The 14,889-nt window shown below is 46.6% G+C and overlaps 1 long non-coding RNA gene across 1 annotated transcript; it reads left to right on the top strand.

Moving 5' to 3' along the window:
* The first annotated feature begins 8,226 nt into the window (after nucleotides 1-8,226).
* LOC135530127 (uncharacterized) lies at nucleotides 8,227-13,570 on the top strand. Its single transcript, XR_010453806.1, has 3 exons — nucleotides 8,227-8,501; nucleotides 9,688-9,809; nucleotides 13,514-13,570. It is a non-coding gene; the product is annotated as an uncharacterized LOC135530127 (long non-coding RNA).
* The last annotated feature ends 1,319 nt before the right edge of the window (nucleotides 13,571-14,889 follow it).

Consider the following 14,889-nt stretch of genomic DNA (forward strand, 5'->3'; position numbering starts at 1 on the left):
CAGGGGTGTCAAAGTCAAATGGACGGAGGGCCAAATAAAAAATTTAGCTACAAGCCGAGGGGCCGGACTGTTCGAATGTTCATTGAAAAATTTTTAAATGACGCATATAGTCTAGTGAACCTAATTGAACCTACTGAAAACCTAACAAATATATTCCAATATGATCAGATAAATAAAGCAATATTTTCTTATGGCTCTGTCAGTAATCTTTAATTTTCAACAGACACAAAAGACAAATTTCCTTTATATAAAAATCCCCATAACATGAACATTAAATGAAAGAAACCGGTATTCAAGGCACCATCAGTAGCCTATATTTTCTATTTTAGCAAAAGTGGGCTAAATTTACTTCAAAGAAAAAAACAATAATAGCAATTTTCTATCATCCACTCAACTGAAATATTTTTAAAATATAATTGGATTGAAATACAATAAAATAAAGTGCAAAAATCTATTAATCAAAAACAACACTTTGTTTAAGGAGAAGTAACATGCAGTGAAAACAAATATTAAACTTTAACTTTTAAACTTGAACTGAGTAAAAACTCTAAATATGTGATTGCACAGTAATGTTCACTTGTTTGAGGTTGAGGGTGATACTTGGTGGTGTCCCATCTTTTCCACAAGTTCATCAATGTTCGGGGTAAGGCTCTGAGCTGAGGAAATCCTCAGAATTGAGTGGAGGTGTTCAGCAGTAAGTCGACTTCTGTGTGATGTTTTGTTCAGGTTCATCAAAGAAAAAAGTTGTTCACACAGGTATGTGCTGCCAAACATAGACAACGTTTGAGCAGCCTGGATGCGCAGCTGGGGCATTGTGTCGGGGAGGAAACGGGCGAACTCCGCAGCACCCACTGCCGCATATTTTGCCCTCAGTGCATCATTGCATTGGAGGTCAATCAACTCCATTTGGAGGTTTGGTGGTGAGCTTTCCACGTCAACAGCAAATGGGTTACCGAGCAGTTCCAACCTGCTTTTTTGTGCTTCAAAGTCAGCAAATCGGCGTCGAAAGTCAGCGGCAAGCATACCTATTTTATCAGCCAACTGTGCGCTCGGGAACGCACTGGTAGAGAGCTTCTCTTTCATGGTCTGGCAGCTGGGAAAGTGGCTCAAATTTTCTTTCCGCATCTGCGTCTCCCACAAAGTCAGTTTGGTTTTAAATGCCTTCACTGTACTGTACATATCAGAGATGACATGATCCCGACCCTGCAGCTGCAAGTTCATTGCATTCAGATGACTCGTAATGTCACACAGAAAAGCCATTTCACACAGAAACATTTCGTCTCGGAGTTGTGTTGTGTCTTTCCCTTTGCTGTCCAAGAACAGACAAATCTCCTCACGAAGCTCGAAACATCTTTGAAGCACCTTTCCCTGGCTTAGCCATCGCACCTCTGTGTGATAAGGCAAATCACCATGCTCCGTTTCTAACTCCGTCAGAAATGCCTTGAACTGGCGGTGATTCAAACCTTTGGCTCTGATAAAGTTAACTGTGCGCGTGATGATGCTCATTACATGCTCCATTTTCAAGGCTTTACCGCACAACGCTTCCTGGTGTATGATACAATGATAAGCTGTCAGCTCACCTGTCGCGTTTTCCTCTTGCATCTTTTCCCGTATCTTCGCCACCAGTCCGCTCCTGTGTCCACACATCGCAGGTGCTCCGTCGGTTGTCAAACCCACGAGTTTTTCCCAAGGCAGCTCCATCTCATTTACACATCTTGACACCTCTTCATACAAATCATGCCCCGTAGTTGTGCCATGCATAGGACGTAAAGCCAAAAACTCCTCTGTCACGCTTAGGCTGGAGTCCACTCCGCGGATGAAAATTGACAACTGGGCAATGTCAGAAATGTCGGTGCTCTCATCCACAGCCAAGGAATATGCAATGAAATCTTTTCCCTTTTTCACAAGCTGCTCTTTTAGATTGATGGACAACTGGTCTACTCTCTCGGCAATGGTGTTTCTGCTCAGACTCACATTTAAAAAGAGTTGCCTTTTTTCTGGGCAAACTTCGTCACAAACTTTAATCATGCAGTTTTTGATGAAATCCCCCCTAAATGGCCGGGCTGATTTAGCAATCTCTTCTGCCAAAATAAAACTGGCCTTGACAGCAGCCTGGCCTTGTGATTTGGCTTTTTTGAACAGAGCCTGTCGAGATTTGAGGCCTCGTTTTAATTCCTCTGCCTTTTGTAGCCTTTGTTCCATGTCCATATTCTTGTTTTTGTCCGCGTGTTTCGTTTCATAATGTCGTCTCAGATTATACTCTTTCAGTACCGCCACACTTTCTCCACACAGAAGACACACAGGTTTTCCAGCTACCTCCGTGAACATATACTCCGACTCCCACCTTGTTTGAAACCCCGGTTCTCAGTGTCCACCTTCCGTTTTGCCATTTTTGATGGGTATCTGAAAGTTAATTTTACTGTGATGCTGACGACTGCTGTGCCAATAAATATTGAAATGAAGCAGCCTACTGCTCGGTGCGTCACCGTTGCATTGTGGGAAATGTAGTATTGGTGCGTGTAAAAGATCTGCGGGCTGCCGGCTTGCTGCGGTCTGCGGGCCGGTTCTAATAATAAATCAAGATCATCCCAGGGGCCGTAAAAACCTTCTCGCGGGCCGGATGTGGCCCGCGGGCCTTGACTCTGACATATGTGGTATAGACTATCTTGTTGCAAAGATACATGAACATGATTTATATATACGAAGCCAATCAAAGTAGTAAACTGCTTAAAATTCAGGCTCGGGTACGTACGGGTTCTCCTTGCACCTATTTTACCCACTGTCTTTCTCTGCGGGTGGTGGTGATGGGTTCCCTTCTCTCAAAACTGGTTTTTATGAAGCAGGTTTTGATGTTCAGCTTTCATGACTCAACGCTTTGCACCATGACGTTAACGACTTTGAAAATAAACTGTTAAGAACATTATCTCGGCAATATTGTCGTAAAGTGTATTAGTGTGGGTTAGAGACATGAATTGGTTTAGTTGACTCTCAAGTGCAGTGTTCTGTTTGGTTATACGACTTGCAGATCGTTGTCTTGGGAAGTTCCGTTACAACTAACTAACCCTGACACCGTTTATTGATTTATGCATCCACGTAACCTTTCACATTTTGATTCCGTCTTCATTCGATAATCAATAGCTTACACTTAACCGTACTATAACTGATCTTTAGCGAAACTAGTAAGCCCCGTTTCATTACTGAATAAACCATTTCCCTTGGCAGTCTATCATCTTAAAAGTATGACTGTAAACCTTTTGTTTAAAAAAAGCTGCTTGCAATCTTGCAAATTTCACTAAAGCAGTGCATGGAGTTTGTAAAATAATGTTGTATGTTTTTCACGATGACTACTTCTCCCCCTCCTGTCTGTTCCCTGTTTGCTTGCTGTTTTTCTTTCCTCCAGTGAAAATGCAGGAACTGTCTTCTTCTGCTCTGACCTAACCAACAGAACCCTGATGATGTTCTAGAAGCTGTTCTAGAACAGTTTGACACACAACTGATGTGAAAAATGTTTCAGTGTGGAATAGACTGGAAACTGACCAAACCGATCAACCGCAGAAATCCAGTCTGATTTCCTGTTTGATTACTACTGTCCATAGACCTGTCCCAGGGCGAGCCAGAGAGAAGACCAACCAGTAACCCTCCTGTGTGTTTCTCCTCTCCAACTCTTTCAGCTTTGCGTTGCTATTGGATCGTTGCGCTGCTCTCCTTTCCAGCCCGCTGAATCTGATTGGAGGGCTGGGAGTTGGGATCCCGCCCCTGCAGCTCCTCTTAGGCCACGCCTCCCTGCAGTTGGCCCAGCTCGTTACCGCTGCATCCGCCACTTCTGCCGCCAACCCCCCCACCACCCTACACTCACCTCCTCTCGCCCCATTCATCAACCTCCTCACAGCAGCAGCGACCGTCAATAACATGTCCCGTCCCCTATATGACCCCTTAGGGGATCAGTACTCTTCACAGGCCCAGAGATCTGCCGCCCAGATGGGGCAGTACGGACTCACACAATCCCAGGCCGGAAGAGACCCTCTGGGGCCTCCCGCCTTGGTCTGGGGTCTGGTGGTGGTGGTGGTGGTGGTTCCTCCGGCCAGGGAGGCATGATGTCCTCGATGGTGGCCCAGCAGATGGGGTATGACCCGGGGCAGAGATCGACCGGGATGACCCCTGAGATGGAGACCTCCATAGACCACCACATCCGTGGGGCCAGAGAGGAGGTGAGGCTGCTCAGCCAGTTGATGCAGCAGAATAAGAAGCAGCAGGTCTCACTGGACGCCCAAGACCTTCGCCTAAGTCGTGACCCCATGGACGAGCTCTCGTCTGGGGGAGGGCTGGGAGGTTACACCCCTGGCCGGACCTCCAGCGACCAGCAAAGTTCCATGGACCCCTGGTCTGGCTTCCTGACCCAGTCTGCTTCCTCCAAACTCTTCTCCTCCACCCTTCCTGAGTACCAAAGCCAAACCTCTGGGTTTGGAGGTGCGGGAGTGCTGGGGTCCACCTCCAGGGGTTCCGAGGCACCCATGAGGGCCTCGTCCGCAGCCGCTCGTCCAGCACGGTACACGTCTGAGTCCGCCAGCAGCATCCTGGCGAGTTTCGGCTTGTCCAACGAAGACCTGGAGCTCCTCAGCCACTACCCAGATGATCAACTGACCCCAGACAACCTTCCCTTCATCCTCAGAGACATCCGCATCCGTAAGGCCAATAGAACTATGGATGTGGACCCTCGGCCCAAGGTAGGCGGTGGACCTGGCCCAGGGTCCGACCACGGTGGTGGAGGACAGAGCAAAGTGATCGATTACGAACATTCTCGTGCTACTAAATACGACAGTTATGATGATGGCGATAATAGCCAACCCGATAATTACAGCTCGCGCAATCCGCTCCCGAAAGAGAAGCCAAAATATGACATGGTCAGAGACTCGCTGAGCGGGTACGCCGGCCATTCCATGACCTCCGACCTTTCCAAGCAGCGTACCCAACAGCAGCACATCCACAGCCCTGCGGTCCAGAGCCCCATCCCCATGACAGACACAGGCTCTCGCATCGGCCTTCCTCCGCCTTCCAGCCAACCCCAGCAGACCCTCAAAACCCACGGCTCATCCTCTAAAGCAACATCCAAGCCCATGAACATCCCTGTCCGCAGCGGAGACCAAGGACTCAACCGACTCCTGGCGTCCCAGAATCAAGGCAACGCTCGGGGCCACGCTCAGCCCGGTCCGGCCTGGTGGTTCTTGGTGGTGGAGCTGGGGTCGGAATTCCAGGACTCAGGGTTGGAGGTGTCCCGTTCGGGGTTCCTCCTCCCACGACACCCCCATTTGGCCTTCCGTATTCCCCATCATGAACCCGTCAATCCCACCTCCTGGTCATGTCCCGGTGACATTTCCTCCGCCCGGATTGGTCCGATGCCTTCCATGCACCAGCAGATGAACCTACCTCCCCGATGATGATGATGACGAAGAGGTTACCGACCCCGACCATGATGAGCGATTACTCCGCAGCTTCTCCCAGATTCTTTCCTCATACCTGTTCTCTCTGTAACATAGAATGTGCCCAGCTAAAGGTGAGTTTTTTGCCATTCCTGTCTTGACCTGGATTCTAAATACTGTTTGAGATTGTTATACTTTGAGCACTGGTTGGTTTTTCTTTCCTGGAAGGCCAAAATACTCCTTTTATTTGTATGTTTCTACCTGGTATCCCATGTCTGTTTCAGTCCCGGATAATAGACCAGGTGTTTTAGCCCTCCAGAAACGGCTCCGACTGTTTCAATTTCAGGGGTTCAATCAAGTACATATAAAGTATTTGAAATCTCAAATAGTATTTGAACCCAGTTCTGAACCTCTCCAGACTGATTGTGTGCCTTTAAATATATATATATATATTGTTGAACCTCATGTTGTAACTCAAGACTTTGCTTCTTGTTGAATCCATTTTTGTTTATTCAAACACTTCAGTCTAGCTGTGTGATTGTCTCATGTATTTCACGGTGAGTTGAGGCGTTCTAAAATGGATGAAAATCATTAAATAAAACAGAAAAGCTTATTTTTTTTAAGTATAAAAAATGTTTTCTCCTCTGGATATGAAGACATCGAATCCTGGACTGAATTCAACATTATTCTATTGTCGTTATGGAAAGTTTTCATGAGATACAATTAAAAAACTTTTATTTATTTATTTATTTTTATAATTTTTTAAACCTCCTTGAAATATTGTCATTTTATTTGTGTGTGAAGGCCATCTTTAAGACATTCCGTTATAAAATGCAGTTTTAATTGTGACTTTTGATGACCGTGATTTGCCATGAGGAAGACGAGTGCTCGAAGACGATACAACCAACGACAAGATGAGAAGCTGCCAGAGAACAACCATCAATCAATCAATCAATTGTATTTATAAGTCCCTTCATTAATCAGCTGATGTCACAGTGCTGTCCAGAAACAAGGAAGTTTAGGCTCCATCTCTAGACATCGACCGTTGTGAATTAATGGACTATTTACGCCACCTATTTTTTTAATATTTTTTTTACTCAAACCCTGATATCATTGTATTATACCCTTGTGTTTAAACCAGTGACACAACACACTACTTACTGCGTTTAATTTTACAATTGATTTAGTCACTTTGGGAAGTACGTTGTTTTTTGGGAAGAAGATGGCTGCTGAGAGGATCCGTTCCAGAGAAGAACCCCGGAAGATTCCAGATGCTGCCATTTTTTTTTCCAGCATCAGACTTTTGCCGTTAATCTTTTTCTTGGTAGAACAGAGAGACTATTTTTACCATGTTATTTTTTCCCCCAACATTGTATAAATCAACTCCTGCTATGAAAGCAGAAAGAAATTGGACTCAAATTGTATTGAAAGTGCTTGATTTAGAGGAGTTTGGGGGTTATTGGTGATGTTGAGAGGTGAGGAGGAGGAGGAGGATGATGAAGACCCAGACTGATTGTCTCTGTTTGCTGTTTTGATCAACAGAACTGGATCGAGCATCAAAACACCGGTCTCCACGTTGAGAATTGCCGTCTACTCAGGAAAACGTGAGTCTTCTTCTCTCTCTTTTTATATATCACTTCTCCCTTTCTCTCTTTTCTCAGCCTCCCCCTCATCTCCTCCCCTCAATCCTTTGTATCCTCTCCCTCATCTCCTCCTCAAAAAACCCACTGGAGGAAAAATTCTGGAGTGGGGAGGGCGTTGATATCTTGTCCAATACAGTTGAGAATAATGAGCGGAGATTTGGATGCGAGGAAAATCGCGGAAATAGGAATTGAAATCTACGTCCACTGATGACCTCACGTTGTAGCTTGTACCAGTCACCTGTTCCATTTCCTCCTTCCAGGTATCCCGACTGGAAAGTAGAAACTGTCGCTGTATCAAGGTGAGTCCCCTACCTGTACTGTGCTCTATAATAGAAGGTAATTAAATGTCCCTTCGATTTAGGTCACTGCTGACTGAATGGTTTTATAAGTTGAGTCTTAGCGTCTGTTGGAAGTATGTAAACACTCCCTTTTCATCCTTTACGTTACCAACCAGAATAACTTCATCAGCCTGACCACCTCTTCCTCCTCTCATCCTCCTCCTCTCTCCCCTTTCCTCCCCTCTTTCTCCCCTTTCCTCCCCCTCTTTCTCCCCTTTCCTCCCCCTCTTTCTCCCCTTTCCTCCCTCGCTCTTTCTCCTCCTCTCTTTCTCCCCCTCTCTCCCCTTTCCTCCTCTCTCCCCTTTCCTCCTCTCACCCCTTTCCTCCTCTCTCCCCCTTTCTCCTCCTCTCTTTCTCCTCCTCTCTTTCTCCTCCTCTTTCTCCTCCTCTCTCCCTTTTCCTCCCCTCTTTCTCCCCTTTCCTCCCCCTCTTTCTCCCCCTTTCCTCCCCCTCTTTCTCCCCTTTCATCCCCCTCTTTCTCCCCTTTCCTCCTCCTCTTTCTCCCCTATCCTCCCCCTCTTTCTCCCCTTTCCTCCCTCGCTCTTTCTCCTCCTCTCTCCCCCTTTCTCCTCCTCTCTTTCTCCTCCTCTCTTTCTCCTCCTTTCTCCCCTTTCCTCCCCTCTTTCTCCCCTTTCCTCCCCCTCTCTCTCCTTTCCTCCCCCTCTCTCTCTCCTTTCCTCCCCCTCTCTCTCTCCTTTCCTCCCCCTCTCTCTCTCTCTCCTTTCCTCCCTCTCTCTCTCTCTCCTTTCCTCCCCCCTCTCCTTACCTCCCCCTCTCTCTCTCCTTTCCTCCCCTGCTCCTAGTAGAAATGAAAGCAGCCACCTGTCCAAGCGCCGTCGGACAACACGCTCCGCCTCCCGTTCTTCATCCTGGTCTCGCTCTCCTTCTCCTCCTCGCCCCTTCTCCTACTACACCCCTTCCTCCTCTACTCGCCGACCTCGATCCAGGGAACGATCCCGCGAACGTCGACACGACACCACCACCCGGCGTTCCCGGTCTCCGGGTTCACTTCGGGGCAGGGAGAGAGAACGTGACCCTCCGACCTCGTCGTCTTCCCACCGGGATCAGGAACGTCGACCTCAGACAGCCTCTTCATCCCGGAGGTAAGATAACAGACTTTTAAATTAGTTAATATGTTTGAATATTCCTCTCTTTAATGAGTTAATATGTATGAATATTCCTCTCTTTAAAGAGTTAATATTTATGAATATTCCTCTTGTTAAATGAGTTAATATGTATGAATATTCCTCTTGTTAAATGAGTTAATATGTATGAATATTCCTCTTGTTAAATGAGTTAATATGTATGAATATTCCTCTTGTTAAATGAATTAATATGTATGAATATTCCTCTCTTTAATGAGTTAATATGTTTGAATATTCCTCTCTTTAATGAGTTAATATGTTTGAATATTCCTATTTTAAATGAGTTAATATGTATGAATATTCCTATTTTAAATGAGTTAATATGTATGAATATTCCTCTTTAATGAGTTCATATGTTTGAATATTCCTATTTTAAATGAGGTAATATGTATGAATATTCCTCTTTAATGAGTTAATATGTTTGAATATTCCTATTTTAAATGAGTTAATATGTTTGAATATTCCTCTCTTTAATGAGTTAATATGTTTGAATATTCCTATTTTAAATGAGTTAATATGTATGAATATTCCTCTTGTTAAATTAGTTAATATGTATGAATATTCCTCTCTTTAATGAGTTAATATGTTTGAATATTCCTCTCTTTAATGAGTTAATATGTATGAATATTCCTATTTTAAATGAGTTAATATGTATGAATATTCCTCTTTAATGAGTTCATATGTTTGAATATTCCTATTTTAAACGAGTTAATATGTATGAATATTTCTCTTTAATGAGTTAATATGTTTGAATATTCCTATTTTAAATGAGTTAATATGTATGAATATTCCTCTCTTTAATGAGTTAATATGTATGAATATTCCTTTCTTTAATTTTATTTTTATTTTACCTTTATTTAACCAGGCAAGTCAGTTAAGAACAAATTCTTATTTTCAATGACGGCCTGGGAACAGTAGGTTAACTGCCTGTTCAGGGGCAGAACGACAGATTTGTACCTTGTCAGCTCGGGGTTTGAACTCACAACCTTCCGGTTACTAATCCAACGCTCTAACCACTAGGCTACCCTGCCGCCCCTAATGAGTTAATATGTTTGAATATTCCTCTCTTTAATGAGTTAATATGTATGAATATTCCTCTCTTTAATGAGTTAATATGTTTGAATATTCCTGTTCCTTCATCCAGGTCGCGCTCTAGGAGCTATGAGCGGGAGAGAGCGAGGGAACGTCGGGAGACGACGAGGAGGAGCAGCCTGCCGAAGTCTAACAGTGCTGAGAGACTGGCCAAGAAACTACTGGAGTCATCTGGTGAGACACACACACACACTGGAGTCATCTGGTGACACACACACACACACACTGGAGTCATCTGGTGACACACACACTGGAGTCATCTGGTGACACACACACACACACACTGGAGTCATCTGGTGACACACACACACACACTGGAGTCATCTGGTGACACACACACACACACACACTGGAGTCATCTGGTGACACACACACACACACACTGGAGTCATCTGGTGACACACACACACTGGAGTCATCTGGTGACACACACACACACACACTGGAGTCATCTGGTGACACACACACACTGGAGTCATCTGGTGACACACACACACACACACTGGAGTCATCTGGTGACACACACACACACACACACTGGAGTCATCTGGTGACACACACACACACACACACTGGAGTCATCTGGTGAGACACACACACACACACACACACACACACACACACACACACACACACACACACACCAGTGCACGGTTCTGTCTGTCTGGTGTCTGACCTGCCTATACTGATAGATAGACCTAGTGCACGGTTCTGTCTGTTGGCTGACCTGCCTATACTGATAGATAGACCTAGTGCACGGTTCTGTCTGTCTGGTGGCTGACCTGCCTATACTGATAGATAGACCTAGTGCACGGTTCTGTCTGTCTGTCTGGTGACTGACCTGCCTATACTGATAGATAGACCTAGTGCACGGTTCTGTCTGTCTGGTGTCTGACCTGCCTATACTGATAGATAGACCTAGTGCACGGTTCTGTCTGGTGTCTGACCTGCCTATACTGATAGATAGACCTAGTGCACGGTTCTGTCTGTCTGGTGTCTGACCTGCCTATACTGATAGATAGACCTAGTGCACGGTTCTGTCTGTCTGGTGTCTGACCTGCCTATACTGATAGATAGACCCAGTGCACGGTTCTGTCTGTCTGTCTGGTGTCTGACCTGCCTATACTGATAGATAGACCTAGTGCACGGTTCTGTCTGTCTGGTGTCTGACCTGCCTATACTGATAGATAGACCTAGTGCACGGTTCTGTCTGTCTGGTGTCTGACCTGCCTATACTGATAGATAGACCTAGTGCACGGTTCTGTCTGTCTGGTGTCTGACCTGCCTATACTGATAGATAGACCTAGTGCACGGTTCTGTCTGTCTGGTGACTGACCTGCTTATACTAGAGAGACAGACCAGAGAATAACACGATTAGAAATGGTAAAACAGACAGAAAAATACATAATAATAATGTTTTGATGTGTCTGTCCTTTATCTAGGAGATATGAGACATATTTTTAACCCCAAAACACTACACCTGTTGTATTCAGCATTTCACTGTCAGGTCTACTACACCTGTTGTATTCAGCATTTCACTGTGAGGTCTACTACACCTGTTGTATTCAGCATTTCACTGTGAGGTCTACTACACCTGTTGTATTCAGCATTTCACTGTGAGGTCTACTACACCTGTTGTATTCAGCATTTCACTGTGAGGTCTACTACACCTGTTTTATTCAGCATTTCACTGTAAGGTCTACTACACCTGTTGTATTCAGCATTTCACTGTAAGGTCTACTACACATGTTGTATTCAGCATTTCACTGTGAGGTCTACTACACCTGTTTTATTCAGCATTTCACTGTGAGGTCTACTACACCTGTTGTATTCAGCATTTCACTGTCAGGTCTACTACACCTGTTGTATTCCGCATTTCACTGTGAGGGATACTACACCTTTGACCTTACATTGAAATGCTGAATACAACAGGTCTTCCTCTTCCAGCTGGTTTCTCTCTGTAACCCATGTCTCCCCTTCCAGCTGGCCTCTCTCTGTAACCCATGTCTCCCCTTCCAGCTGGCCTCTCTCTGTAACCCATGTCTCCCCCTCCCCTTCCAGCTCGCCTCTCTCTGTAACCCATGTCTCCCCTTCCAGCTGGCCTCTCTCTGTAACCCATGTCTCCCCTTCCAGCTGGCCTCTCTCTGTAACCCATGTCTCCCCTTTCAGCTGGCCTCTCTCTGTAACCCATGTCTCCCCTTCCAGCTGGCCTCTCTGTAACCCATGTCTCCCCTTCCAGCTGGCCTCTCTCTGTAACCCATGTCTCCCCCTCCCCTTCCAGCTGGCCTCTCTCTGTAACCCATGTCTCCCCTTCCAGCTGGTCTCTCTGTTACCCATGTCTCCCCTTCCAGCTCGCCTCTCTCTGTAACCCATATCTCCCCTTCCAGCTGGCCTCTCTCTGTAACCCATGTCTCCCCTTCCAGCTGGCCTCTCTGTTACCCATGTCTCCCCTTCCAGCTGGCCTCTCTGTTGCCCATGTCTCCCCTTCCAGCTGGCCTCTCTCTGTTACCCATGTCTCCCCCTCCCCTTCCAGCTGGTCTCTCTCTGTAACCCATGTCTCCCCTTCCAGCTGGCCTCTCTGTTACCCATGTCTCCCCTTCCAGCTGGCCTCTCTGTTGCCCATGTCTCCCCTTCCAGCTGGCCTCTCTCTGTTACCCATGTCTCCCCTTCCAGCTGGCCTCTCTCTGTAACCCATGTCTCCCCCTCCCCTTCCAGCTGGTCTCTCTCTGTAACCCATGTCTCCCCTTCCAGCTGGCCTCTCTGTTACCCATGTCTCCCCTTCCAGCTGGCCTCTCTGTTGCCCATGTCTCCCCTTCCAGCTGGCCTCTCTCTGTAACCCATGTCTCCCCTTCCAGCTGGTTTCTCTCTGTAACCCATGTCTCCCCTTCCAGCTGGCCTCTCTCTGTAACCCATGTCTCCCCTTCCAGCTGGCCTCTCTCTGTAACCCATGTCTCCCCCTCCCCTTCCAGCTCGCCTCTCTCTGTAACCCATGTCTCCCTTCCAGCTGGCCTCTCTCTGTAACCCATGTCTCCCCTTCCAGCTGGCCTCTCTCTGTAACCCATGTCTCCCCTTTCAGCTGGCCTCTCTCTGTAACCCATGTCTCCCCCTCCCCTTCCAGCTGGCCTCTCTCTGTAACCCATGTCTCCCCTTCCAGCTGGTCTCTCTGTTACCCATGTCTCCCCTTCCAGCTCGCCTCTCTCTGTAACCCATATCTCCCCTTCCAGCTGGCCTCTCTCTGTAACCCATGTCTCCCCTTCCAGCTGGCCTCTCTGTTACCCATGTCTCCCCTTCCAGCTGGCCTCTCTGTTGCCCATGTCTCCCCTTCCAGCTGGCCTCTCTCTGTTACCCATGTCTCCCCTCCCCTTCCAGCTGGTCTCTCTCTGTAACCCTTGTCTCCCCTTCCAGCTGGCCTCTCTGTTACCCATGTCTCCCCTTCCAGCTGGCCTCTCTGTTGCCCATGTCTCCCCTTCCAGCTGGCCTCTCTCTGTTACCCATGTCTCCCCTTCCAGCTGGCCTCTCTCTGTAACCCATGTCTCCCCCTCCCCCTTCCAGCTGGTCTCTCTCTGTAACCCATGTCTCCCCTTCCAGCTGGCCTCTCTGTTACCCATGTCTCCCCTTCCAGCTGGCCTCTCTGTTGCCCATGTCTCCCCTTCCAGCTGGCCTCTCTCTGTTACCCATGTCTCCCCTTCCAGCTGGCCTCTCTCTGTAACCCATGTCTCCCCCTCCCCTTCCAGCTGGTCTCTCTCTGTAACCCATGTCTCCCCTTCCAGCTGGCCTCTCTCTGTAACCCATGTCTCCCCTTTCAGCTGGCCTCTCTCTGTTACCCATGTCTCCTCTTCCAGCTGGCCTCTCTCTGTAACCCATGTCTCCCCTTCCAGCTGGCCTCTCCCTGACGGAGAACACCAGTCTGGAAGTTATGATGCAGTCCTCGCCCCGCCCTCCTGGCAGAGCTCGCCAAGAAAACGGAGCCGCGCCTCCTCTTCCTCCTCGAAGGGAGGTGCCTCTCAGAAAACTGAAACGGGAATGTCCAAGTCGGGAAGCAAGCTCGGATCTGGAAGGTCATCAACCAGGAAATCGTCCTCTCCTCCAAGTCATCCAGCTCCACTTCTACCAAGGTGTGGATTTCGTCTTCCAGACGTTTAAATGAAACTGTTAGGGGGCACTATTTGTATGTTTGGAAAAATAATGTTCCCAAAGTAAACGGCCTATTTCTCAGGAACAGATGCTAGAATATGCATATAATTATCAAATTAGGATAGAAAACACTCTATAAAGTTTCCAAAACTGTCAAAATATTCTCTGTGAGTATAACAGAACTGATATTGCAGGCGAAACCCTGAGGAAAATCCAACCAGGAAGTGCTTCTTATTTTGAAACCCTTCTGTTCCTATGCATGCCTATCCTCCATTTAAAGGGATATCAACCAGATTCCTTTTTCTATGGCTTCCCTAAGGTGTCAACAGTTTTTAGACATAGTTTCAGGCTTTTATTTTGAAAAATGAGCGTGAAAGATCACATTGCGTAAGTGGATAGGTGGGGGCTCTCAGAGTGAGTTGTCGTGACCGCTCTTTCCTGTGGATTTCTGAACAAGCAACAAACAGAGGTATTTTGGATATAAAAATAATCTTTATGGAACAAAAGGAACATTTGTTGTGTAACTGGGAGTCTCGTGAGTGAAAACATCCGAAGATCATCAAAGGTAAACGATTAATTTGATTGCTTTTCTGATTTTTCGTGACCAAGCTTCCTGATGCTTAGTGTACATAATGCTATGCTAGGCTATCGATAATCTTACACAAACTCTTGGATTGCTTTCGCTGTAAATCATAATTTCATAATCTGAGACGACAGGTGGATTAACAAAAGGCTAAACTGTGTTTTGCAATATTGCACTTGCATATGAATATTTTTTAGTAATATTATTTGACTGTTGTGCTCTGCTATTCAGCGGTTGCTGACAAATGATCCCGCGACACGGTTGGGTAGCGTCAAGAAGTTAAGAACACTGGCAGGGACAGTAGAGAGCTGATGATAATCTGCTACGTTCGCTCCCCCAAACCATAGAATGGCCAATATTGTCTTCCCTCCACCAAACCATAGAATGGCCAGTATTGTCTTCCCTCCCCCAAACCATAGAATGGCCAATATTGTCTTCCCTCCCCAAACCATAGAATGGCCAATATTGTCTTCCCTCCACCAAACCATAGAATGGCCAGTATTGTCTTCCCTCCCCCAAACCATAGAATGGCCAATA

This window comes from Oncorhynchus masou, unplaced genomic scaffold, assembly GCF_036934945.1.
Source record: "Oncorhynchus masou masou isolate Uvic2021 unplaced genomic scaffold, UVic_Omas_1.1 unplaced_scaffold_1268, whole genome shotgun sequence".
NCBI lineage: Eukaryota > Metazoa > Chordata > Actinopteri > Salmoniformes > Salmonidae > Oncorhynchus > Oncorhynchus masou.